Source organism: Kogia breviceps, chromosome 8 (genome assembly GCF_026419965.1).
Source record: "Kogia breviceps isolate mKogBre1 chromosome 8, mKogBre1 haplotype 1, whole genome shotgun sequence".
NCBI lineage: Eukaryota > Metazoa > Chordata > Mammalia > Artiodactyla > Physeteridae > Kogia > Kogia breviceps.
Genome location: NC_081317.1, coordinates 53,904,290 through 53,929,779, shown reverse-complemented (window position 1 = coordinate 53,929,779; position 25,490 = coordinate 53,904,290).

Genomic DNA, 25,490 nt, shown 5'->3' with positions numbered 1-25,490 from the left:
TGCTGAAGGATAGTTGTGTCTACTTTTGTAGACACAGTTCCATACCTCCAATCCCCTCTCCAGATGGGACAGCCTTCACTTGGCAGCCACCTTGGTAGCCCCATGGCTTCTGCCTCCTGCCATGGAGCCCTGGAGAATCCTCTTATATACCCTCAAAGGTAAGGCGGGTGGGAGTTTGTGCCTGATTTCTTCTCAAGCACATTCAACTGCTGTGGGCCATCCTGCTGTCATCAGAAACTTCTAAGAAAGAGGCAGACTCCAGACTCCATATTCACTCAGGCCCCAAACTCCAGAGGACACACTGAGCTCTCCCACTTACTCCCTCTCCACCCTCTGCTCCACCCCACTGGCAGGACCAAAGAAGGTCTTCAGGGTCCCAGTCAATCGAGCATGCATTGGGGTGGAGAGATACTGGTCTTCCCTGCACTGGGGAAACTTCCATCTCTAAATCATTCTCTTGAGTTCTCCTTCTTTATGTTTATATGGTTTATATACAGCTGTACCTTCTGAATCTGGTGCTGAGCCTAACATCAGCATGTCAGGCAGTCAGAAGGGAAAGAAGGAAGTAAAGTAGGGGAGAGCAAGGATGAGCTGCAACCCACAGGGATGAATTGGAATCTGGGTCAGTCTCTCACTGCCTCCAAGTCTCCAGCTTCAAAGATGGGGAATCCTGTAGAAGCTGACGCCCTTTGTCATGGAGCAGAACACACATCTGACCCCAGAGTTCAGCTGAAGGAGGAAATCTCATGAGAACTAGAAGAGCTGTGGGCTTGGCTCTTCTGCCTTATGCCTGGAAAATCAGTGAGCAGGTTCCAACAGTATGCTTGAGCTGTAACAGTGTCTCATCTTCTGAAAGTAAAGATAGCTGCTGCTTCACTTCTGTCTTCCCATTCCCATAAGAATTTCTCTTGTGGCCAACCCCAAACCAGACCATACCGAGAAGGGGATTCTGGGAAACATAGCTCAAGCTTAGCTAGGTTGACCCAGTACAAAATACTCCAAGGTCTAAGACTTCTAGCTCCAGTGTTTCTTTCATCCCCCCCCCCACCCTGTCTTCCTGTCTTCTCATATGGATGCAAATGGATATCTAAATTGGGTAGTGGATAGTGACAGCAGAGTTAATCTCTTAATAGTTCTGGTTGAGAACCTAGCCCAGGTTTTGGAATGTGGGGTTCCTGATTCTTCTTATTTACAGCTTCAGACCCCAGTCACCATTTCCAAGGCGGTAGAAAATGTCCCACTATATAAGATTGTATTTACATAAGATTGTATTTTATTATAGTACTTAAGATTCTAGTTTACAATCCCACTACATAAGATTCTATTTTAAATGAATCTTCTGAGTGGGAAGGGATCAGTACTAGACTGTGCTAGTACAGCTTTAGCTATTTAGACATTTCTGTGATCACCTGAAAATGTTCACAAGTGTAATGAGCGAATTCTAAAGTATACATGACAGTTTTACTAATGTAGATCTGTACCACAGGCTGGAAAATCTAAGCCAGTGCTGTGATTTTAGCCCGTGCTAAACTATGAAAGGAATGTACAAAATGATATTAAGTAGATCCTTGTTTATCTTAATTATATAATCCTTCCCCTTTCTTAGAAATATCAGATTTCTGTAGATCAAAATGTTATTTTTAGCGTGATTCTATTGTCAAATAACTCAGGATCCTTTCACTAGGATATAGTTTTTAGGAAAAACATGAGAATGTAATAGATACGGTATTGATTGATACATACAATATCTAATTCTAGGACTTGGATTAGAAAGATATTTACTCAGGATATAAATGTAGATGTATAATAGAGAAACTTATGAGATAGCTCATGAGGTTAAATGAACAGTGTTCTGCATCGACTCCTAAATGATTTCCTGAATATGTTTTGCTTGTAATTTCTGCTACATTCACCCTTATCCATCCAGTACCAAAAAGGATCTGAGGTGACTGATTTTCTAGATTTAACCTAATCCTATGCATAACTGAAGATAAATAAACTATGAACTGTGTACGATTTATTTTACTCCTCAACTAAAGCTGTAGAAATATTTTCTCTAAGTACTGTTTCTAAATTTGGAGGATGTATTTAAATTCTGTGACGGATTTGTTGAAAGTGAATAAATATAACAAAACCCACCAACTATCCACACACACATGCACACATAAATGTTTAGAAAAAGGCATGGGAGGATACACTTCCACATGTGAGCGGCAGATCTCTTTGAAAAGGACAGTGAGACTGCAGAGGGAGGGAGAAGGGGGATAATTTGGTATCAGGGGAGATAAAAGAGGGCTTCCATTTGTAATTTTCACAATAAATGCGTGTTTTATATACTACTTGTATACTTAAGGAAACAAACACTGTTCTAATGAAAAGATAACAGACTTTAATTTAAAAGACATAGATCTGGATCAAAATAATATCAATGTAAACATTCATAATACTGTATGAATATTAGTAATTATAATCTTTTCTATTTTTTTGGCATGAAAAGATCTTTATATTATCATAAATTTAAAAATGTTAAAAATCTTGCTTTGGGTGATTGCAATTTTATAAAACTGTTATCTATCTGTGTACCTATCATCTATCGAGTGTGTGTCTGCTTGTGTTTTTGCACGTGTATATAAAGGAATTCGCACAAGGCTAATGTACACACTAAAGCATTAAAGTGATCATCTCTAGGTGGAGACTGCATGTGGTCTTTCTCCTCTTATGCTGCCTATATCTTTATTTTAAAATTTAGGAAATTCTGGTAAAAATTGTTAAATCATAGACTCCATTACATTCAACATTATTTAAATAAGAATATATGGAAAGAGTACTTCCCACATGGCTCTTTCCCACTAGTCTTTATTTTTTATTTGTCCCCTTGGAGATCAGAAGTTGACTCATCATGTACACGCATATACTTTTGAGACCACATACTGTGTGTATAGACATAATATATGAATATGTGTATTTATATATTATCTATATATACATATCCAAATACAGGAGTAGTAGACTGAAAAATGAATATATTCTCATTAAAATAAGTAACCATTTTTATACAAATAATAAAATATTTTTCTTTTTTTAAGGAGTTACATAGATTGGGAGGGAAGTGTAGATAGATGTGTTTGTGTACAATCCATTTATTTTTGAACAAAAGTATTTAGTGAATTGTGCTGATTTATTTCCTTCTTTATGAGGAATTGTGGGAAGGATATATATGTGTGTGTGTATAATTATATTACAGACACACACACACACACACACACACACACACACACAATATAAAATCTAAGGCAGCTATCCCAAGTGCTAGTAATCCAGGTAGATTGACAAAAGCTACAGTACCAAGAGGAGCTCTGGTTTTTCGTGCCCTGGAGTGTTCTCCATGGTGAAGAGGTCATCAAGTAAGAAATGAAGCAATGAGGCAACACAGGTTCACACAGAATCAGACTGCAGTAGCAAAGAAGTTTCCAAGCACAAGGGTGGGTTCAGTATCATCTCCTGTGTGGAAAACTCTGTCCATTCCCCTTGTGCTGTCTTCCTCCCAAACTCCAGCTCAGATTGCAGCCCTCGTGTGTTGGGCTACCCCTTAATGCCATTTACTTATTTTCTGTCTGGTATTTCTCATTACATTATTATTAGCCTAAGAAGCCACTGGTCCCCTCTACACTAGCATCACCTCCCAACCTGCCCATCAGGAGCTGGGATAGAACAGTCTGTGTCCTTCTCCCCAGTCTCAGCAGCCTCTGCCTCCATGGTAGAACTCCAACCATGATCCAAACTCAGCTCCCTCTAGTGATCCCCAGGATAAACACAGCCTACACTCAAGTCCTGCCTGTTCCTCCCAATGTCTCCCCTAAAATCCCTGATTAATTTATTCTGTATCTACCACCTAAACCTGATACATCTTCCCCTTCTTCACTATTACTAATTTAAGTATTTTTCTGGTCAATACCACCCAACACTCTCTCCAATTATTATTTATGTCTTTAAAAAATGTCTTTCCTTTCGCTCTCTAAAAGAAAGCACATTTGTATTTCCTCACTCTTTCCTTCTTTGTATCACCTATCAAATCTCCTTCAACTATTTACTGCAAAGATGAAGGTAATTTTGAATGATAATAATAGAAAAAAATACACAATCCTTACAATACAACAGAAATTTTAATCACAATTTATATATAAATTTATTCAATCTGTGTAAAAATTCTTGGGGTCAGTACATTATTAGCCATCACTTATAGATGAGGGAACTGAGGCACAGAACCAATAGACAAGGCCTCACAGCTTGCAAATGCCAGAGGTGGGATTTAAGCCAAGTCAGTGTCAGGTCAGAGGCCAGGCGCTCAATGACTGCAACTTCTCCCTCACACAGTCCCTGTTACTGAAGTCCCCAGCCGTGTGGTCACTAACCATGTGTTTGCTCTCACACATAAAGGAGTCATGACAGCGAAGTTATAGTCCTAAAGAAGAGGTTTCTGCTGGTTCTCTCTTACCAATTCCTTTCTGGGACCTTAGTCCAAGAACTTGATGGTAAGGAAAGTTAATTAGCTGTTACTAAAAACAAGCCAAACAAACAAACCTGGTTCGTTGCTATTATCTAGCCTTGGATATTCCCTTGAACGGCCATTTATTTGCTAATAAGAATGAACATATTACAGATCTGAAAGGGGTAAAAACATGTACTGAAATACGTACTATGTACCAGACACTAGTCTAGGTATGTTCACCTGAATTAACTTGTTTAAGAAGATGATAAAGGACAGGTATGACCTTGGAGCAGAAGGCTATCTGAAGTCAACACCAGGAATAATACAGAATAGAATATTAAATTTAAATGGGGATAAATGCTTCCGTTACTAACGTAAGAGAAAATGAAATGACACTGGGGGTCTACTGCCATTCAGATACTAAGCAGTCTGAAAAAGCAGCCTACTCAATTATAAAAGCTACAACAGACTGACTCTTACATCACACCCACTATATGTTTTCACATAGATTTGAGCAAGAACATGGAAATAAAACGTTTGGTCCAAAGGTTTGAAATGATCCATCTGACCTGACATCAAAGTAGTGCAACAGAATATAGTTAATAAGATCACTACACAAAGGATGAGTTTCTCATGCTTGCTTTTAAAGAATATTTCATGGTAACCACTCTGCACTTCCATGGAAACACAAAGGCAACTCCATAGTGAGGTAAGCAGGAGGTAATAGAGAAAAGGGACAGAATTACCAGCCTTGGTTACTGTTAATACTTACCTAGGTAGCAATGATTGCTTTTGGAAATTACACAATCTTTGTAGCTCTCACTCATTTGTGACCTCAGATTTCACTTGGATTGGAAACCAATGGGTTTCATTTCACTGGCGTTCAGAAACTCCCCCACCTATCACCACCAATCCAAGATATGTTCAAGTACCTTTTCTCTGATCTTGCTTAGAAAGCACTCATCTGTGGGAGAAGAGGCACAATCTGTTTGGCCTTAAGGTACCTACTTTTAAAATTTACCCAGCTCTTGGCTCCTGGTGATTTTGTTCAGGATTAGAGAAGAGTTAGCCAAATGCCCAGAGAAGCAGCTTTTCCTCAAAAACAAACTGGGAAGGAAAACAATAGGCCATCCTGCCCCTCAAGTGGTGAAGGCAAATGGCTGGCCAACATGTCCAAAAAGGGACGTCTTTAAGGAGTGCCCACCGTTCGAATTGAGAATATATTTTCCAATGAGCTAAGGCCCATGGACACCCTAGAGCTAGGAGCTTCTGTTCCGTAAAAGAATATTGTACTTAGGCAGAAGAAAGAGCCAAAGAAGACTGAGCTGGTTACTCTAGCCTTTAATTTGCTGCATCTCCACGGAAATGCTTTCCCATTTCCCCAGTTGTCTCCGTAAATCAATTTAGAGCTGCTTTGCTTAGACTCCAGGCAGACAGAGTGGAATCACAGCCCTTCCAAGAGGTGTGAGTTTCTCCCATTTATCATCCTGGGTGCTTACTTCAAAGCCTGGTTGGAGAACTACTTAAAGGAAAACAAATCCAAACAAAATGGGACTGTGCTGTCTGGATTTGGTTAAAAATCTTGAGAATGTGTGGCAGAAAATTCCAAGCACAGACCTGGAAAGCAACTGGCAAGAGACCTCACAAAGGGCTTAAAAAAAAATAAACAAATGACGAACTCCCACCCACAAACACATCCCCACACGCAAGCTTTGGGACTGGAATAGAAATGTGAACTTTGCTGGAACTCACATTTGGCACAGGAATTGGCTTTTACGGCTTTGGCCTTCAGCAAGTAGGTTCCTACTGAATTACTAACACCACTGCTGAGCTTGACAGCCTTTTCACATTTATTGGTTCCCATTCAACCCTGTAAATATTTAAGTGGGCGGTGGCATTGGAATGTGATTATGTGATTGTATGTCATTAAAATTAGTGGATTCTCTGGTAAGAAAAGCCTTGGAGTTTACAAATGTAAAAAGACTATAAAAATATATGCATGTATGTGGTATGTGTGCCTGTTTGTATTGATATATCTAGCTAATTTCAGTCACTATAAAAAGAGAAGAGAGAAGGTTTTAAGGCCAAAAAAGAGGTCTAGTCCCGACGCATGAAGCATCTGAAGAGCTTTGGACTAGTATTTTCAAATGTTTTTCAATCTGCGGACATCTGTTGACTTACTGAAAAACACCTGAGGGGCAAAGTAAAGCCTTGTAATTCAGCCATCTGGTCATCTTCTTGTTCAAGCATCTGTCCTTCTATACCCTCTTCCCTAGACCACCAGACCAGTAGCTTTCAATTCTTTTTGATCTCAGTCTATTGTAAGAAATGCTTTTTACAAGGCCTCTCAGGATATTCACAACGCATTCATAGATACTATGGAAATAAATGTTCATAAAATAATACCCGAAGTTCATTTTGGTATTTTCTGTTCTATTCTATTCTGTTTTATTTTCTTTTGTGCTTGTCATGACCCACTAACTTAATTTTATGTCTCAGTAATGAATTGTGTCCTGCTGTTTGAAAACCCTGCGCTAGAATGTATTAACCTTAAGTGCAGAGATTATAATCGCTCTGTATCCCAACTCCTAACACTTGGTCACTTGGTAAGCATTTGTTAAATAAATGAGTGGTGAATAAATAAATGAATAAGTTGAGCCTGATATTCTAATTCAGTATATAAAGCAGGAATGTTGGCCAACCCGGAAATCTATTTAATTTACAAATTAATCACAAAAGATACAAGCATAAGATAAAAGATAAGCATCCCCCTCAGGTGGTGGGTGATTTTGGATATGTGGGTGAACATTATTACCAGTTAGCCAACTCCACCATTGTTGTCATTGTCATCTTCATTGTACTAGTAGTAGTGGTATTAGTAATAATATTAACTATGACAGTAGCAATAATACTAGCCCACACTTGTTGATCAGCGACCATGTACTAGTTTTTGTGCCACCAGATAGAGCTATAAAGATGGATGCCACTAGTTTCCACTCTTAAAAAGCTTCTTCTGTGGCATTCTTCTCATGCGTCTCCCAATCCAGAAACCAGAGGTCCTGAAATCCTAATCACGGGTGAGTTGACAGCTGTTGGTTAGTATAGACGAAGGGCAGTGATGTCTACCAGAGAGGAAAAGGTGGGAGGGTCAACACCCCGCGAGGAGATAGGAAAGAAGACAGCGATGCATTACTGCTATTAATGAACTGTTCAGGACAACTCTTTGGTCCTTAAAGAGAAATAGTGAACTATCCTTTGGAAACCTTGCCATGACAGCAGAGAATATAATGTATTGGTTAAGAGCTTGTTCTCTGGTCGGAAAAATTTGTTTTCAAATCCTAACCTGTGTGGTGTTGGTTAAGTCGTATATTTTTTCTTTGCCTCAGGAATAAAATGGGGACCATGTATATGATCTATTTCATCAGGCTGTTTTAAAGCAGAGGTCACATACACAACTGCCTCCAGGGGCCTGTAGTGAAGGGGGTCAAAATTAGGGAGTGCTGTGAAATATAGAAAACTGAAGAACACAGGCTCCATATAAAGACATCCAAATTTACATTCAGAAAAAGAGTTTCAATCTATAGGCCAGATTGGCTTGCATGCCACCAGTTTGCAATTAAGTAAGACAATCATAAAACACTTCTCACATAGCCTAGCACATAGTAAGCACTCCATAAGTTGAAACTATTATTAGCTGTTATTTCATCACATTTAAAAAAATCTCTGGAGCCATTTGCAGATTCTCTTTAAGAGAGAAAATAAATGGCCTCAGAATTACTCCTTTGCATGCCTCAGTTAATGGCAGCATTAAAAATAAACGGGCCTTAGGCCAATCCAGGGATAAAATAAATAGAGGAGCCTGTAGTCGATTGTGTGCAGATGAGAGAATGTACATAAGCTCGAGGTTAGTAAGCTAGAACCACCCCCGAGGGGCAGGGAACTCATAAGGGAGACCCCTGGGCCCAGGTTTTGAGGACTCCTATACTATTGAAACAGTGAGCATCAAGACAGTCCCTTAAGAAAGCAGAGAATAATGCATTCCAGCCAGCTGGTATTAAACTCCAGCCCTCCCTTCCAAGGCAAAGTGATACCGGAAGGTTTTAGTCAGGCAGACAGTGGGTACAAACCTCATTCCCCCCACTTGCAACTTTCAAGGTGGGTTTGACCAGTTAGCCCTACAGGAGCATCCTCTGTTGGGTCAAGGATGGTAATGGGTTAGCATTAATGATCCAGTAGCTGGATCATTATGATAAGAGGGGCTCAATACTTTTAACCTTCCTTCCTCCCCATTTCCTGTGAATTGTTTTGAATTGTTGAGACTTATTTTTTCCTTAAACATCATCTTAATTTCCATCTGTGTGAAAATGGGGGCAGGACGGTGCCCAAAGTCTCATTTGGCCTGCAGTCTCCTTACCCCTCCACTCCCTTCCCTGATTAACTCCCATGGGTCCCAAATGACCCAAATGGCTTCCCACCCTTCCCTCTCTCTGCCTCATTCACAGAAACGTGCCATTCTGCTTGCGCTTCCGCCCTGCCTCACAGAGTCCATCAGGCTTACTAGAAAGTTCCCCAAAGGGCAATAAAAAGTTTATGTCAATCTCACGCCCACCTGCAGCATCTCTAGAGTACACATCCTCCTGTCCGTCCTCCTCCTTTGATTCTGGGCTTTGTAAATCTTTTACCAGATGTTGTCAAAAGCCTGGCAGATCCCCAAATCCTTCCCTGATAACACTCGGTCTCTTTAAACAACCTGGCAGCACTTCTAAGTGAGAAAAAGCCCTAAAATAAAATACATCGTGTTTAGTCTCTAAGGTCATTTCCTGGCTTTGTCCTGCAGTTTCTGTTTCCTCTAACTAATCACCAAGCGACAGTCCTGGATTTATTGTGGAGGCTACTTGAAAGTTTGGGTGAGCCTCTCAGGCAGACTATGTACCTCCTCCATCACTCTTCCACCCACTCCCCAGCAATTTATCACTTGCTGTGATTTAGTGTGGAGGCTTGAGGTGCAGCTGTAGCAGGAGCCAGATCTTTGTCACTGAAGCTTTTCAGGAGGCAGAGGGGCCAAGCCAGCACGACGGAGCATTGTGGGCACAGTGGAGCCCGTGCATCACCGCCTGTTCAGGGCAGCCGCCTTCCACATCCCTGGCAGAAACTGGCAGTGAGAGCTGTGCATCTACCTTGGCATGCTCGTCATCCATTTCCAACTTTTATAATGACACCTTACCTTTTTAAAGTATTTATATGGGCAAGGTGAATAGCTTTATTTCATTGACTATTCACAACAGGCATGTGAGATAAGAACTCTTATCATACAATTTTTAGAGACGCCACAGCTCAGCCTGGCAACCTGAGCGTGTCTGACTGCAGAGTCCACGCTCTTAAACCCAGTCTTTGTTGAGCTGTCCTATACTTGACCCGCAGTGCTGATCCTCCAGTGTTGAAGCGTTCCTGATTGTGAGGAAAAATAACAATAGGAAAACTTACTGAGAACTTATGAAATGCCAGGCAGTTTACAGAAACTATATGGATTATTGCATTTCATGCTCACAATAACCCTAGGAGTGGTTACTCTTTTGAGCTCCATCTTACAAATTCCCGTTCCACTGCAGAACCAGAATGTGAAGCCAGGCAATACGACCTTTAATTCTGATACAAGCTAAAATTACTGGGACGTGTGTGTGTGTGCGCGTCTGTGTCTGTGTATGGTGGGAGGGTGGAATGAAACAAGCAGTGTAACAAATATTACAGTGTGACAAACCCCATGTTAGAATTACACAAAGGGTGCTCTTGATGCAAAGAAAATGGGCCTATTCTTTTAGTCCATTCATGCTACCTTAACAAAATACTGCAGATTGGGTGGCTTACAAACAACAGAAATTTATTTCTCACAGTTCTGGAGGCTGGGAAGTCCAAGATCAAGATGCACAGATTCGGTGTCTTGTGAGAGCCCACTTCCTGATTCACAGAAGGTTATTTTCTGCTGTGTCCTCACATGGCAGAAGGGGTGAGGGAGCTCTCATTTATAAGACACTAATCCAAGTCATGAGGGCTCCATCCTTATTATCTAATCACCTCCCAAAGGCTCCACCTCCAAATACCATCACATTGGGGGTTAGATTTCAACATACAAATTTTGGAAAGACACAAACATTCAACTTATAGCACCCACATTAAACTCAAGGTTTTTGGATTGGCATCACAGAGGAGGTGATGTTGGAGGTGAACTTTGAAGGAGTAGGTGTCACCACATTAGAATGTTTAACAGGGTCTCTCTGGAGCGCACCTTGCGGACATAGGGAACAGCATGTGCCGAGGCGTGAAGCACCAGGGGCAGGGTTGGGACAGATGTGTGGCTGGAGGGAAGGGGCGTGGCATGAAGTGGCTTTAAGAGTAAAACAGAGGCCAGACATGAAAGGCCTATTAAGTTATTCTATCACATTTGAAATTCATTCTGAAAGTCATGGGGAGGTTTGAAGGGTTTTGAGAAAAGGAGTAGGGGGGTCACATGTGTGTTTTTTGATAAATCATAATCTAAGGGAGGACCAAAGAGGAAGTCATATGTAAGGTCTGAGGAGGGGGCAGCAAGGAAGAGGCTGCCGCAGTAACTGAGCTTAGCAATGACTTAGGGATGAGAACCTGAGCTCCTCTCATACGATCATGTAGAAATGTCATGTGCTGATGCAATTGCTTCCCTTAGAAGACTCCTAATGCCATACAATGAGAAGGGAAGGGACCAGCTAGCTGCACCGATAGGATGAGCCAGTCATCTGGTCACTCATCATGTTTCCTCTGCTCCTGTGTGCTCTGGGGACTCTACATAGCTTCCTGCACAAACCTCACCCTTTCCAGCTCCCTGTCTTTGCTTATTCGGAATTTGTTGTCTGCTCCTGACAGTATGACTTCTACAGCTCTCAGTATGTGCCAGGCACTGTTGTAAGAGCTTTGTAAATATTAACTTATTTAATTCTCAGAAGGTGGGTAGGAGGTAGATATTACCATAATCACACTTTTACAGACAAGGAAACCGTTAGTAACTATTTAGTGAAATGAACCCTTTTAAAGGAATCACCAGGAGAGAAGAGAAAGGACAGCAGCTGTTGTGTTGTCTCTTAGAATGCGATGCAGTGTAGATAAGTGGTGAATTTCCCCAGTCATGACTCCCATCCACTCTTACCTCACACCCTCACCAGCACTTTCTGCCAGGGGAATCCCTCTCTGTGAGGAAAATATTTGTTAGACCGCTCTGTTATTTCTTGGCCCCCATCAGAAACATCATATATGCTGTGACAATGCCACCCTGCCTTTGATAAAACATAAAAGGACCAAAGACATAAATTTTATTCTGAATGTATATATATATACACACACTTTATAAGCAGAAAAACATTTACTGAAATACTAAGAATTTGTTAAATTAAAAAAATTAAAGAGTAAGCCACTAACAAATGGATTATAAATAAATTTTAAAGTAATGGAGAATAATTGTGAGGAAAGTATGTACTTTTTGGTTTTTTAATCAAAAGATTGCTAGGAACAATAACAATGTCTATGACAGAGTTGTTTGAGGATTCAGTGGGATTCAATGCAGAGAGACCCCGTGAGACTGAATGTGGAGTGCAGACTCAGGAAATGTCAGGTCCAGGGAACAGGTTCCCAGGGACAGAACTCCAGTCTGCAGGCCAGCCCCAGAGCTGACCAGGACTTTAGCCCTTGTGGGCAGACAACCCAGGACTCAGCCACAAGTCACCTCTGCTGCTCTAGGGACGGTAGTATGCTGGTAAATGTTTAATAATTAGCACTGGGGAAAAAAAGAAAAGGAAAAGCTCTTCATTTGGGTGTGTCCCAATTTCTGTAGTGTAAATACTCCCATGATGATTGATTTCAGGCTGCTAATGTGATGTCAAAGGATGTAGAGTTGGGAAGATTTGCATAGCTGGCTCTTGTGAGCCACCATCTGTATTTCCAGCACACAACTTTCTTGGGGTACTCATATGTGTCCAGGCTGGTGGGCTCCTGCCTTGCTCCTAAGGCCTGACCTATACCTTGGTCACCCGGCTATTAACCAACCATCTTGTCTGGAGCTTTGGTGGGAGTTACCCTGGATCACTCTAATTGATTAATGCTTTGGGTGGGAGTTGAGGTTGGAGCTGCTCCTCTCTTTCAAATGGGAGATAACCCAATTTAAATTCCCTAATTCTCTCTGTTACAATGACTTTAAATCTCTTCACTGTTTAATTAACAGAGAAGGTTTGCTCTCATGTATATTTGGCCCAGAGCAATTAAGCCACCAGCAAAGTTTGCAGGGAAAGGAAGGATGATCATTTAATTAGAGGTTAAATAATGAATTATTAATTATTGAATTGAGTTAGCATTCATTCGTTTGTAAAGTGCAATAATTACATCTTTTGTGTTTTAATATGGAACTGTGTTTTATAATTATCTGCTAAGTCAATTATGTAACCATTAGCATTTTGCCCAAGGGTCAGGTTACCATTGTTTTTTGTCCTCTACAGACTGCAGATGACAGAGAAATACAGTAACTGGGTTCTTTCACATAAATGGTATCCTGTTTACAGTAAAATGTTAGACAACTTGGGTCACTGAGTCAACTAACTCACTGCACTTAATGTAGACAAAGGGACAGACAATTCTGCGTTATTTGCAGTAGAAGGAATTCTGTCAAAAGGGAGAGTTTCCTTCTGTGAATGAGGTGGTGGTAGGAGCCGGTTCTAGTAGGGACCAGGAAGGACCCAAGCCAAGGAGGAGTGGTGGGGTGAGGTGAGGATGAGCATGTGGGTGAGGAAACACACACAGCGTGAAGACCGCTTCTATTTCAAGCTGACTTAACCATTCCTCATTCCCAGAAGCTAATCAAAACTAGAAAGTAACAAGGCACAATTCCAATTTCCTTCTTTTTCATCTGGTGTTCTTTGCCTTTTTGTCAAACACCGCTTTGAGAATCTAAAAGATATTCTCTGAATAATGTACCCACAGCACTTAAACAAAACGTTGAATGCAATTTCAGAGTTCATAGGCCCCTGAAGTCCCCTCATAAACTCATCTAATGACACTCAAATTTGAACATGAGGATTATTTGGGAAGTCGTGTTAAATGCAAATTCCCAAGCCCCACACCCACAGATTTGGATTTCCTGGGTTTGGAAATCTGCATCTTAAACAAACACTTAAGGGAATTTTGATGTGTCTGAGAAATGAGACCCCACGGTTCTGCAGGTTAAAAATCCCTCTTAGTGTTTTCAAAAAGACCTTGAACAACATGAACATAGTGAAAAGAATCAGAGCATCCGACTCAGACTTGGATCCAAAGTCAAATTTCTCCCCTTAATTGCTGGGCATGTCATTTAATGGTTTTTAGGCTCAGTTCCTTCATCTTTGAAGTGGCTATGATACCTAACTTGCATGGCAGCTAAGAGAGAAATAAATGAGAAAACCAATTGGAAAATGCTGGCTGTCAGAAATGTTCGTGATCTCCCTTTTAATCTTTAGTAGATAAGGTAGAATCTTGATAGAAACAGTTTGTAACAATGGAAAGAATTCTCATTTCAGTGCCTATGAAGAATTGAATAGTTGCTGAAGAAGTGCATGATTTTTAGTATGTATTGGCAGCATCTGCTGTCAAAGTAAGTCATTCTAGCTTTGATATGATAAATTATAAATATCAAGGCCAGGGAGGAAGGACATTAGAATGGAAATTTTAGGGACCACCTTAGCACTATAAATATTTTTCTAAACTAGACTGGAGTAGTGAGGATGAAATTGGCCAAAGAGAGAAAGTTACAGACATGAGAGTAGTTTTATCAAAGATCTGAAAAAGAATTGAACATACCTCAAAAACACTTTCAGCTCCATACTGGAAATCCTCATGCTTGGTTATCGACATAACCCTTCCTAGAAAATGGTTTCAATCTGCCTAAAATTTTTCTTTACCATAGGAATATTTGTCAGGTTTTGTAACAAAAGTCTATGTAAAAGCATAAGATTTGCTCGACACAAATTCCATTTGTGAACTACATCTCAAATGAAACAAAAGATGCCTGTATTGATTTTTCGGCAGCTTTCTTTAAGGCACTGCATTACATTTGCCTTCACACCGTTCTTCAAGATATTTTACAAATAGACTAAGCTGCAGAGGGAGATGTGCTTATTCCTAAGCACTCTGGCTCCTTTAAGATTCAAGAACCAGTAGATACGGTAAGATAGAACTAGTATTGATCCTGCATTTGTCTGAGAATGCTCGATAGGAAAAAAAAAAAATCTCAATTTTAAGGGAGCTTATATTACAAAATTATATTGGTGAACCTGGATAATTGAAATTCATACTGTATTTCCTCTATGGGAATATCATAAATCATGACATTTCCCAGGTTTTCTCAAATAATCCATTTTTCTAGAATGTAGTTAAAATATGCTATGTAATTACATAGAAAAGATAGTAGAAAAAATAATATGCTAGTTTTAGAAGTTGAGGGGAAAAATAGAAACAATGAATTTAGTGGAATACTCTTGACCAAGTCTTGAGTCCTGGTTCTGACTTTTCCTAACTTTGGGAAAACTATTTAAGCTCTCAGAATGTCTACAGTGCTTAGATATGCATACCCTTAACTTGTCTGTTATGATGTAAATTCTAAATAACTTTGTTAAATTAAATTGTGGTGATTAAATAAGACAGTACTTGTAAAGCACTTAGAGTGCCCATCATAAAGTAAGTGCTCAGTAAATACTAACGAGGGTTATGAATATTATTCATTTTGAGTTGTTGAAAATGTAATTATGATATATAGGCTAAGAATATGCTAGTTCCTGGAAAAGCAGAGACTTGCAATGAAAAATGAAGCTGCAGAAGAAAATCTCTATCAAGATTTTGAAAGGGGCATCTGTCCACTTTTGAAAGGTTTAAAGTTTGGTGATGCTAGGTTTCCACCTCACCCAAATTTCTTAACAACACATCTGCCTTTCCTTTTCCTAGAAAGGGAATTATAAATAGCAGAACAATTCATCCTTATCTGAAATGGCTAGGATTATATTTTAGCTCATATAGGAGTAAAGAGAGAGAAGAAAAAGGACAAGGAGAAGTAAAATGATTCACGAAAGTAACTGGAAAAGAATTAGAAAACAAAAAGAGAAAAGATGGGGGGAGAGTATGAGGTTGCTAAAAACTGAGTGGTTCTCTCTGAAGAGAAGTTGTGGAAAGCAAGAGAAGTAGATTCAAACAGCGCTGCACACCATCTTCCAAGGGGACATTTGGTTAAGCTCTGGGGCAAGAATGAATAAAACACCAGTCCCATACAGACTATTTATAAGTGAGATGCTTAGGATTTGAGCAATGTCTAACACAGTGGTTCTCACCTGGGGGTGATTTTACCCCGCAGGAAGTATTTGGCAATGTCTGGAGACGTTTTTGATTGTCATGACTCTGGGAAAAAGGAAATGAAGGGTAAGGGATGAGGTGTGCTTCCAGCCTGTAGTGGGTAGAAGCCAAGGATCCTGCTAAACATCCCACAATGAACAGCCCAGCCTTCACACAAAATTATCCAGCCCAAAATGTCAGTAGTGCCAAGGTTAGACATCCTGACTGAAGGCGATCTCACAAAATTATTTTTAGGATTATGATGGCAATATTATCACTTTAAAAGGCTAGGTCTGCTAATATCAGAATTGGCAGAGTTCAGAGAAAATGTGATAATTCTCCATTGTCTGATAAAGTAAAGGTTGGATCCTCCAGAGCTTCAGCCCTTTGGGCTCATCTTAATTCCAAAGCATGATAAACTCTTTTAAAATCGAGTCTCCTCAAAATATTCCTGTATAATTAAGGGCACTGGCTCTGGATCTAGGCTTCCTGGACTTCTATTCCAGCTCTGCCATACTAGCTGTTTAAGCCTGGACAAGTTTCTTAACCTCTAAGCTTCAACTCCTTTATCCTTTAAATGGAGATCATGAGAAGACCACCCTCAGGAAGTTGGGAGAGATAAACGAGCTAATCAGTGTAAAGTACTTGGCCCCAAATCTAATGCAGTAGAAGTGCTCCTTAAATATTAGTTATTACCCTCCTCATTGTTGTAATTGTTTACTCTCAGGCTGCCCGGGTCTCTGTGCCCAATACCCCAGTAAGGACTTGCTGTTCCTTGGTTACTTCTAAGGGTAGAACTATGCAGTGCCACAGGTGAAAAGTTCAGGACGGGAAGCCTGACTCTCAAGGCAGTGCTCTTTGCACTTGACCGTATGAATAAAAATTCAGTCCATATTTCAGAAACACTGAGTGTGAGGCAGTTTGACACGTGGTGCTTTTCCTTCTCCTGCCCTCTTCCCTTCTATGATCTTTCTTCAGCAGAAATCAGTAAAAGTACCAGAAAAAAAAGTCTTTTCCCCCAAATATAAAATCAGGAATTAAACTAAAACCACCAGCCTCCTCATTTGCATTTAAAAAAATACTAGTTTCACAAAAAAGAAGCAAAAATGAATTGTTAGATTACAGGCTTGATATCATAGTGGCACGGATAATGGGAAGAGCAAAGCTACATGGAAGCAGAGAATAATTTCTGCTGCTAAAGAGGCAGGGAAGATAAGCCAAGAAAGGTGCTAGAATGAAAGAATCAGACTGAATTTTTAAAACAAGTTACATAAATTTTTTAAAAAGCAGACTCAAAATGTATTTTTTAAGCAAGAAAAATGGATGGGTCTTAGATGGAAATGGAAATTCAACATAATATAAAATGTCACAGGAATAATAGACTAAGAGGGAACAGATGTTAAAACTTAAATTAAAAAGGTGTGGGTGAGGGAGAAAAAGAAAGCAAGAGGAAAATAGAGAAGGGAAAAGGAGGTGGCATAGTATGGTGGAAAGATGCTGAAACAGAGTCTGGACCCCTGAGTCCTAGCTCTGGTATGTCTCACTCTGTGACCCTGACAGTAATCTCTAAACTTCCTTGGGCCTCGATCCACATGAAGGGTGGGCTAGATCGGGTCTGCTGTGTCTAGAGCATGCTGGGCTTGCCCTGGTTAATTGCAGGAGTCTGGGACCGATCAGGAGGAGCTGGAATCTGGAATTGGGCATGCCTGCGGAAGTGGGGCAGCTAGGGGAGGGATTGGGTGAAGGGGTGGAAAGGAAGTGCAGTCTAGGGCAGAACCCAGGGTCTGGAGGCTACAAAAACAGTGATGGGAACTAGGGAGCAGAAGGAAGTATAGCAAAGGTGTCCCTACGGTGACCCAACTGTAGCAGGTGAAACAGGCAGGTAGGAGATGGGCATTGTGGAAATTGGCAGTAAGGCCCCAGTTCCTGGGCTTTGGTTTGGGGGCACGTTTCTACTCCCTAGTGGCTCACTGGCAGGACAGCTTGGAGCTCAGTGCCAGAGACACAAAGGAACTGGGCACGGGAGATGAAAATGGCAATGCAGCTGTTAAGAATTAGAGAATATGGTGGCCACCAGCTCACAGAAAGGAGGATAAAAGTCTCTCCTGTATTAGGAGGGACGGGGCTGGAATATAGGGAAGAAATAGCAAGGAGCAAGGGTGCCAGTTAAGGGGACATTGAGAAAGTTCTCTCAAGCTCTAATATTCATCCATTCCACTCAGCCTGGGGTCAGAATTACACGTGGGGCTCTGAAGATGTGCTGACTCACAGTCGTGTCTCACGGGCTTCACTTCCCAGCTTTGTGACATTGGGTGAGTGATTGAACATTTCTAATGTTCGATTGTAAAACAAGGTTGAGAATATCTACCTCATAAGGTTGTTGTGAAGTCAAGAATGATGGAAACTTTTTGTTGTTATTAGAGAAATCTTGATGCCAAATACAACAAAAGAAGGTATATGTGAGAAGTTTGAGAGATATTTTTGCTCTGAGGAATGTGAAAAGCAGCAGAGAAACTCATGCTAATACATACAGTGTAGAATGATTCCAGGTTTAGGGTGGGAAAGAGAGTTGGTTAAGACAGAATAATGAATCAAATGCTGGCCCTGTTGTTGCCAGGACTTCTGAACTTATAGCAAGACACAAGAAGGCCTTGCCAGGTCCATCCCAATGTGCGTCACCCAGTTCTTTTGAACTTCCACCAAATGACCAAGACAAACATTACTTCAAGTACAGGAATCTGAGTTCCATTTGGGTCTGCTTGCCCAAGTTCCACTTTCAGACTTGTCCTTTTTGCCTGCAGGAAAATATATGAAGTAAGTTCTGAGGTTCTAGGTAAGTCCGGAACTCTCTGGAATTGCCCAGAATTCCCCGTGGCTTCCACTTGACCATGAAGAGGCGAGTAAAGTCAAACATCAGGGCTGTTGATAGCTGGTGTCCCACCTGGGAAGCTAACCCAGGGAAGGAGCATTACTCAGAGCCTACTTGAGGTACTTTCCATGTGCCCTTTGTGGCTGAATCCTCACGACAAACCTGAGAGTTAAGCCTTTTGTCCACTGGTGTCAGATGAAGTTTAAAGGTTTACTTACTTTCTGTGGGTCACACAGCCTATAGAATTGGGAGACTTGAGCATAGGCTTGTTTAACTCCCAAGGTGGTGCTGTCATTATTCTACAAGAGGCATCTCTGCTAATAATAGGCTCAGAATTTTTAGACCATTTAGTTTTTTAAAAGAAGCAAAGTCTAAAAGTAAGGCAAGTTAACCTGTATATATGCACGTGAACACGAGGGGTGTATGTGTGTGGGAGAGAGAGAAAGAGAGAGAGGTATTGCTTCTTGCATGCATAGAGCAGCAGCCCCTCCCCATTCTTTTTCATTCCAGTGTAATCTATGCACATGCAAAATAATTACTTCTTCCTGTAGGAAGTGTCAGTCCTCCAAGCAAAGAAGAAAAGGCTACAGCATATGTTACTGACACATGTTTTTGCTAGTCTTGTCTCTGTTCTGCCTGCTGTGGCAATCAGCTTTTGCAAATACTGTCACTTACCAAATACAAAAAGCATGTGAATGCCCAGCCAATGGCCTGGGATAAACACAACCAGGCTTTCTGACTTGGAACATCCACCCAGAACAGAGGCTTTGTTTCAAAAGAACAAAACCAGACTTGTATCATCAAAATCACTGGGGAGAGAGAGGGGGCAGTGAGGGTAGAGGAAAGACATGGACCCAGCCCAACACACTGCTTTGGGTAACCTCATACATATGAAAGAAAATTGATAGTATTTGATAGTGGAGGTGCTCAACCCAGCCAAGCCAAAGATTGGGTGGGGCTCAAATGCACTGCTGGAAAAGTTGGTATCAGGCCAAATGTCTAAGTAGCCAGTTGGGGGTCTGAGAAGCACATGCACAGAAGGGCTTTGAGCTCTGCCTCTTGGCAGGATGCCCATCCATCAAGTTCTTCCAGAGGGTGTGTTGGCAATGGGCACTTCTAATCCCAGAAGCCCTTGACAGGTAGGCTGGCTGCCGAGACCCGCCCCCCTCCCCTTCCCCCTCAGGTGCCAGACTCTGCACTTTGGCCATGGCAGCTCCAAGAACTGAGATGAGACAAAGGAGGGGAGTCTGGCACTTAGAGTGGGGAGCCTGTCGTCTCCTGGAGGGGCATTTGTTTGGTGCTTCCTGGCCTGGGGAGTGTGGCACTGAGGGGTACACTGTCCCTGGTGGGCACTCTTCTAGGCAGTGTGTGCTCAGGGCTGCAAAGGCATCTCCCCTCTCCCTTTGCTGGGCCACAGGAGAGGAAGCCACAGGGTCCAGGAGGAAGATTCTGAGCTTAGATTCTTATTGGGAAAGTTGCACATTTTCTCTCACCTAGTAAGTTGGAGATGAAAATTATGCAATGACCCAGAAGATCATAAAAGAAAGCTGATGTGGAGCTACAAAGCTTTAAAGTGCCAAAGAAATATAAATGATTATTTTCTACTACCCAATTAGAACTCTTTTGATTATCCTATTTTATTTACTTGTCTGTTTGTCTCTAGGCCCTGATGGCACCATGCATACAACTATTACCAACTCATTAGGCTTCTGTAATCTCTGGTGAACCAAAAATTACCCACACCAATTCATAAATGGTCATTGTTAAACTAGCACACGGCTGGCATAGACTTCATCTTGCTGTGCTGTGATTTATCTGATACATGGCTGTTGACCTCTGACGGGGGCTTCTTGAGATCAGGAACCATCTGTTCTATCTCTGCCTGATCGGCTAATAGCACAATGTCTGGTACAGAGTAAGTGCTCAGTGTATTTTTGTTGAATTAGATAAAAACTTACTGATTTAGTTGCTTTAAATGTTTCTGTGTGTGGGTCACTCACTCATGCATTTGGCAAAAATTTATTGACAATCTACTATGTGCTAGATTCTGTGCCAGGCACTGGGTATACAATGATCAAAGGGAGCTCACAGCCCAATGGAGAAGACAGACATACACCAAACGATTACATTTATAAACCTATGACTGCAAAAGAAGAACAGATTTCTCTAGAACATGTAGCAAAGCGAGGTGGAGAGGTTTCCCTTAAAAAGTGACACAAGCTGAGATTCAAAGGAAGGAAGAATGAGGATAAATAGGGTTAAATAAGACATAAAAAGGGAACACTTACATGCTATTACTATGTACCATACACTGTTCTGCTAACTTTACATACATGCTTTTTTTATTCCCCCAACAACCCTGGGATGGAGCTACCATCATTACGCCTAATTATACAGGTGAGGACATAAAGGTGTAAGAGGTTAAAAACTTGCCTGAGGTCACAGACAGTGAGTTAATGGGGTTTGACACTGGTAGCCTGGCCCTGGAGTCATGTTCCCCACATACAGAACAGCTTGTGCAAAGGGCCTGTGGTTTAGCAAGCAGCAAACAAAAGATCTTCTTAACCCCAGGCTAGACAGGCTCCCAGATGCTATCTTATCAAGTCTTTCCCAATACTGACAACTCTCCTTTCCTGAGAAGAATTCTGGCAAGGGCAATGTCCTCTCTCTTCTTTTACCTGTAAGGCACCTCTCACGGTATTAACTCACAGCCGTTTTTTAGAGCCAAGGCCTGAGGGTGAGTGGACCCAAACGAAGGAGGAAAATCAAGTGCCCACTGTGTGGAGTAGCCGGGAAGTGTCTCATCAAGGAGGCTTGTTGGCATCTGCTAATTGCTTCTGGAAAAAGAGAAGAAAGGAAAGGGCTGACCCAGCAGGTTTCTCTGTTGCATCTGGAGACTGTAAGCCACAAAACAAGGAAGTACTTAAGCAGACAAAACCATACCTTCTGCCAGAATGGCAGCACCAAGAGCTTTTTCATGGGCACTTAAAATTGGTTGTCAACAGAAATGCAAATTGAGCCCATCTTTGTCTTGAAGCCGTATGTCCTCTGGGATAGAAACAACATTTTCCCTGCTGAGAATGCTGTTCAGGGTTTACTTGGTTTACAGCTTAAGCGAGAACTGTTTGGTAATCAAGGCGGGGTGGTAAAAGGAAAAAGAGAACCCCCAAGAGTTACAGCCAAGCCTCGACAATCTTTTGAAAGAAAAAGAGAATTCACAAGCTACTCATCTCCACCCATCCTCAGAGAATCTCATTTGCTATTTGATCTCACTTACTGCCTTTCAATTTTTTCAAGCAGTTTTCTGTCTCCTTAAAAGTGTTTCTTCACAGTAAATTTCCAGGCTATTATTCTGTCTATCTCCTTTCTCATAAAACCCAGGACTGTTTTTGTTTTTTAATTTCTCATTCCAGTCTACACATGGAACAACCAGGAAGATCACTTAGGGAGACTTTTGTTTCCTACGGGATTGCTGTTCCTCTTCTTTATTATGTAATTTAGTTCATAGCGCTAGAGCTTGGGAGGGCATCATGTTCTGCAAGAGTCTATCAAGGAAGACTGAAGTCCAGAACAACATGTGCCCAGTTTAGGATTATGGGATTATCCTATTGTATAGGATTCAATGAGATAATCCTCATGAAGTACTTAGCATAGCACCTAGCAAGAGTGAAAAGTCAGGTTAGATGTTAGCCATTATCATTATTAAGATAAGGGGACCAAAAGCAGTAATTGGAACCAAGGGTAAAGTAGACAGGTTAGTTAGTTAGTTGATAGATAATAGTTAGTACGAGTATATAAATAAGTAGATAGGCTGGTAGTTAGGAGTAAGCTTAAAGTGGATAATATGGAAAGAGAACATAGGCAGGGGAAGGATCAGGTGGCTTATATGCTTATCCCGCTGGATTCCTTAGAGCAGGGAAAACCCAGGATCTGGATATAAACCCCCAGATTATTAGCAATAACTACCATTTATTGAACACTACTACATGCCAGGAACAATGCAAAATGCTTTAAATAAGTTGTTTAAATATAATCCCCATGGAACTGTGAGTTTAGTTGTTACAACCTTGGAATGCCTAGCACAGTGCTTGGCACATAGTAGATGCTCAGTAAATATTTGTTGACTTTGAAACATTTTGCAACATTCTTAGTTTATCCCTTTTGAATGCACATAATTTGCTTGGTAATTCAAATGTGGAAGCAATATTATAGACATTTGGCTTTTAAGCATCTAAAGCATAGGAGAACATGCAGATGTTATCAGATTTGATGTTATCAAATCTGTTACTGAGATCTTTCTTCATTGGTGAGAAGGCTTTTCTACATTGGTCTAGATTGAAAGAAAGCAGCACAAGCCAATGATGTGTCAAAGGGGATGTTATTAAGAGAGATTACTTCAAGTTTTACAGACTAAAAAATATTCATTCTTCTTGGCAAATGAATAACAAAGTAATTAAGGGAGTCAACATTCAAAACAAGGAAATGAAAATCTGAAACAGGCACTGAGACAAAACAAGAGTATGGCTTCAGCTGGAAATACCAATTACTAGAACTAGCCCTAAAAGGAAAAAATTGAACTTTCTAACATAATTCCTCTTAGTACTTTTTCCTTAAACAAGAATCTCAATATTTCTGATATGAAAGAATTTTAGAAGTAGCAAAACCAAGGTTTAAAAATTCTCCCAGAATAATTTAGGCCCAGGATGTTTCCCCCCAGTCCTATTTCAACTATTTGAGGCTATTTAATCAACAATCCTGGGTGTTGGGTGACTGTTGGGATCTTCTATCCCATTTAGAGGACAGGTATCATTGAAGAGTAACTATATGTGGCAAGGATTTCCCTGTGATTTTTATCTATCAATAGAAAAGTTATTGAGATAGGCAGCAAACTCTGTTTTCTTTCAGAAAAATGAGGATATAGTCTATGCAGGAAAGAGACTATTTTCTATTTTTTAATTTTATAATGGCTATTGTTCCAGAACCATCACCTCAATCAGTCAACAACTATGTTTGAACACCTATGAAAGTGTCCATATAATTCATAGTGTCACACCTCATTGAGTAGGTATATTAAGTCATTCAGTGACTCCAGTGAATTTTTTTCCCCTGAAGATCTTGCTAGCTCATAGATTAGCAGTTACAATTTTTTTTGGCAGTGCATAGGAAGCCACAGTCACTGAAGTGGGTGACTCTACTTTAATTCACCCCTAAGTATAATCTCTCTCTCTCTCTCTCTCTCTCTCTCTCTCTCTCTCTCTCTCTCTCTCTCTCTCTCTCCCTCCCTCCCTCCCTCCCTCCCTCCCTCCCTTTTTCCCTTCCTCTCTCCCCCCCTCATACACACACACACACACACAATCACTCACATGGTTTCAGTCATGGTCCAACCAGGGCAACTGAAGCCACACTAAATATTTATACAAGAAGGCATTTAATCCAGGTGACTGGTTACAAAGATGATGGAATACTTGAGAAGTTGCATGGCAGGCATGGAAGCAACCCAGAGATTAGCAACATCAGGAAGAACTGCCATCCTAAACTAGAGGGATTCTAAAAACTCAACTAGAACCCAGAACCAGAAATCACTGAGTGGAAGCTAGAAATGCACTGCATCAGTTCAGAGGAAATTGGAGCAATAGAATAAAAACAGCCACTTGGAAGGATGGTCCCAGATACACAGAGAGAAGGGGAAAACGCCCTGGCTTCTTCCTTCCTTCTGCCTCCAATCTCACTGGTGTGTCCCATTGGCCAAACCTAGCAAGAAACCAGCTGACAGGGGCCACTGGGAAATACAGCTTTCAGGTATCAGTCACCCTGCCAAACTGAGCAGAGCAGGGAAGGGAGAGGGGACATACTTGGTATCAACAGGCCATGAACTGACAAGCATATACCCACATATGCACACACACAACTTGGTTCCAACATCAGCACTGTCCCTCTCTGAATCTGAAGCTAATTGAATCAATATAAAATAAATAAGACCAGCCATTTACAAAATAATTTGACTTTCCAAGTCTACTTGACTCTAAGTTCCAGAGTGTTGCCTTTTAATCTGGTCAAGGCACAGCATAGAAAAAGAAAGGGATAATAGAAACCTAATGCTACCATGTATTAGGATCAGTATTTAATGCTTTTCAACATTATATCACTTTATCTTCAACCACATAAGTTGATCACAATTTAAGTTTATAATGGTATGTCAGCCTCATTGCACAAGTGAAGAAACTCAAGGAAATGAATACATTGTCCAGGATAAGTTTTGGGGCCCATATAAGTGGGTCTGACTTAAAATTTTTACTGACAATGTACAGCCTGGGTTACAACTGATAAAAGGTGTAACCTATTCATTTGCTTTGTATTCTGCTATTTATTGTAGTGATACAGTTATTGAAAAGAGGAGAATAACAACTTGAACTAAAGAATAATAAAAGGTTATATGACTTTCAAATTAACAGAGGAAAAATGGAAAAAAATAATCAAAATAATGGAAGAAAAGGAAAAATTGAATTTGCCAAAGAAGAAATATTAAAAAGCACATAGTGAGATAGTAGATTTAAGCCCGAATATATCCCTAATTCTGTTAAATGTAAATGGACTAAATGTACCAGCTAAAAGGTAAAGATTATCAAACTGGCTAAAAACATAAAACTCAACAATATGCTATTTACGAATGACACATAGAAAACAGAACAGAAATAATTTAAACCTAAAAGGATAGAAAAAAGTTAAACATAAAAAGATGGAAAAAAGTTATTTGGTTAGCAAATA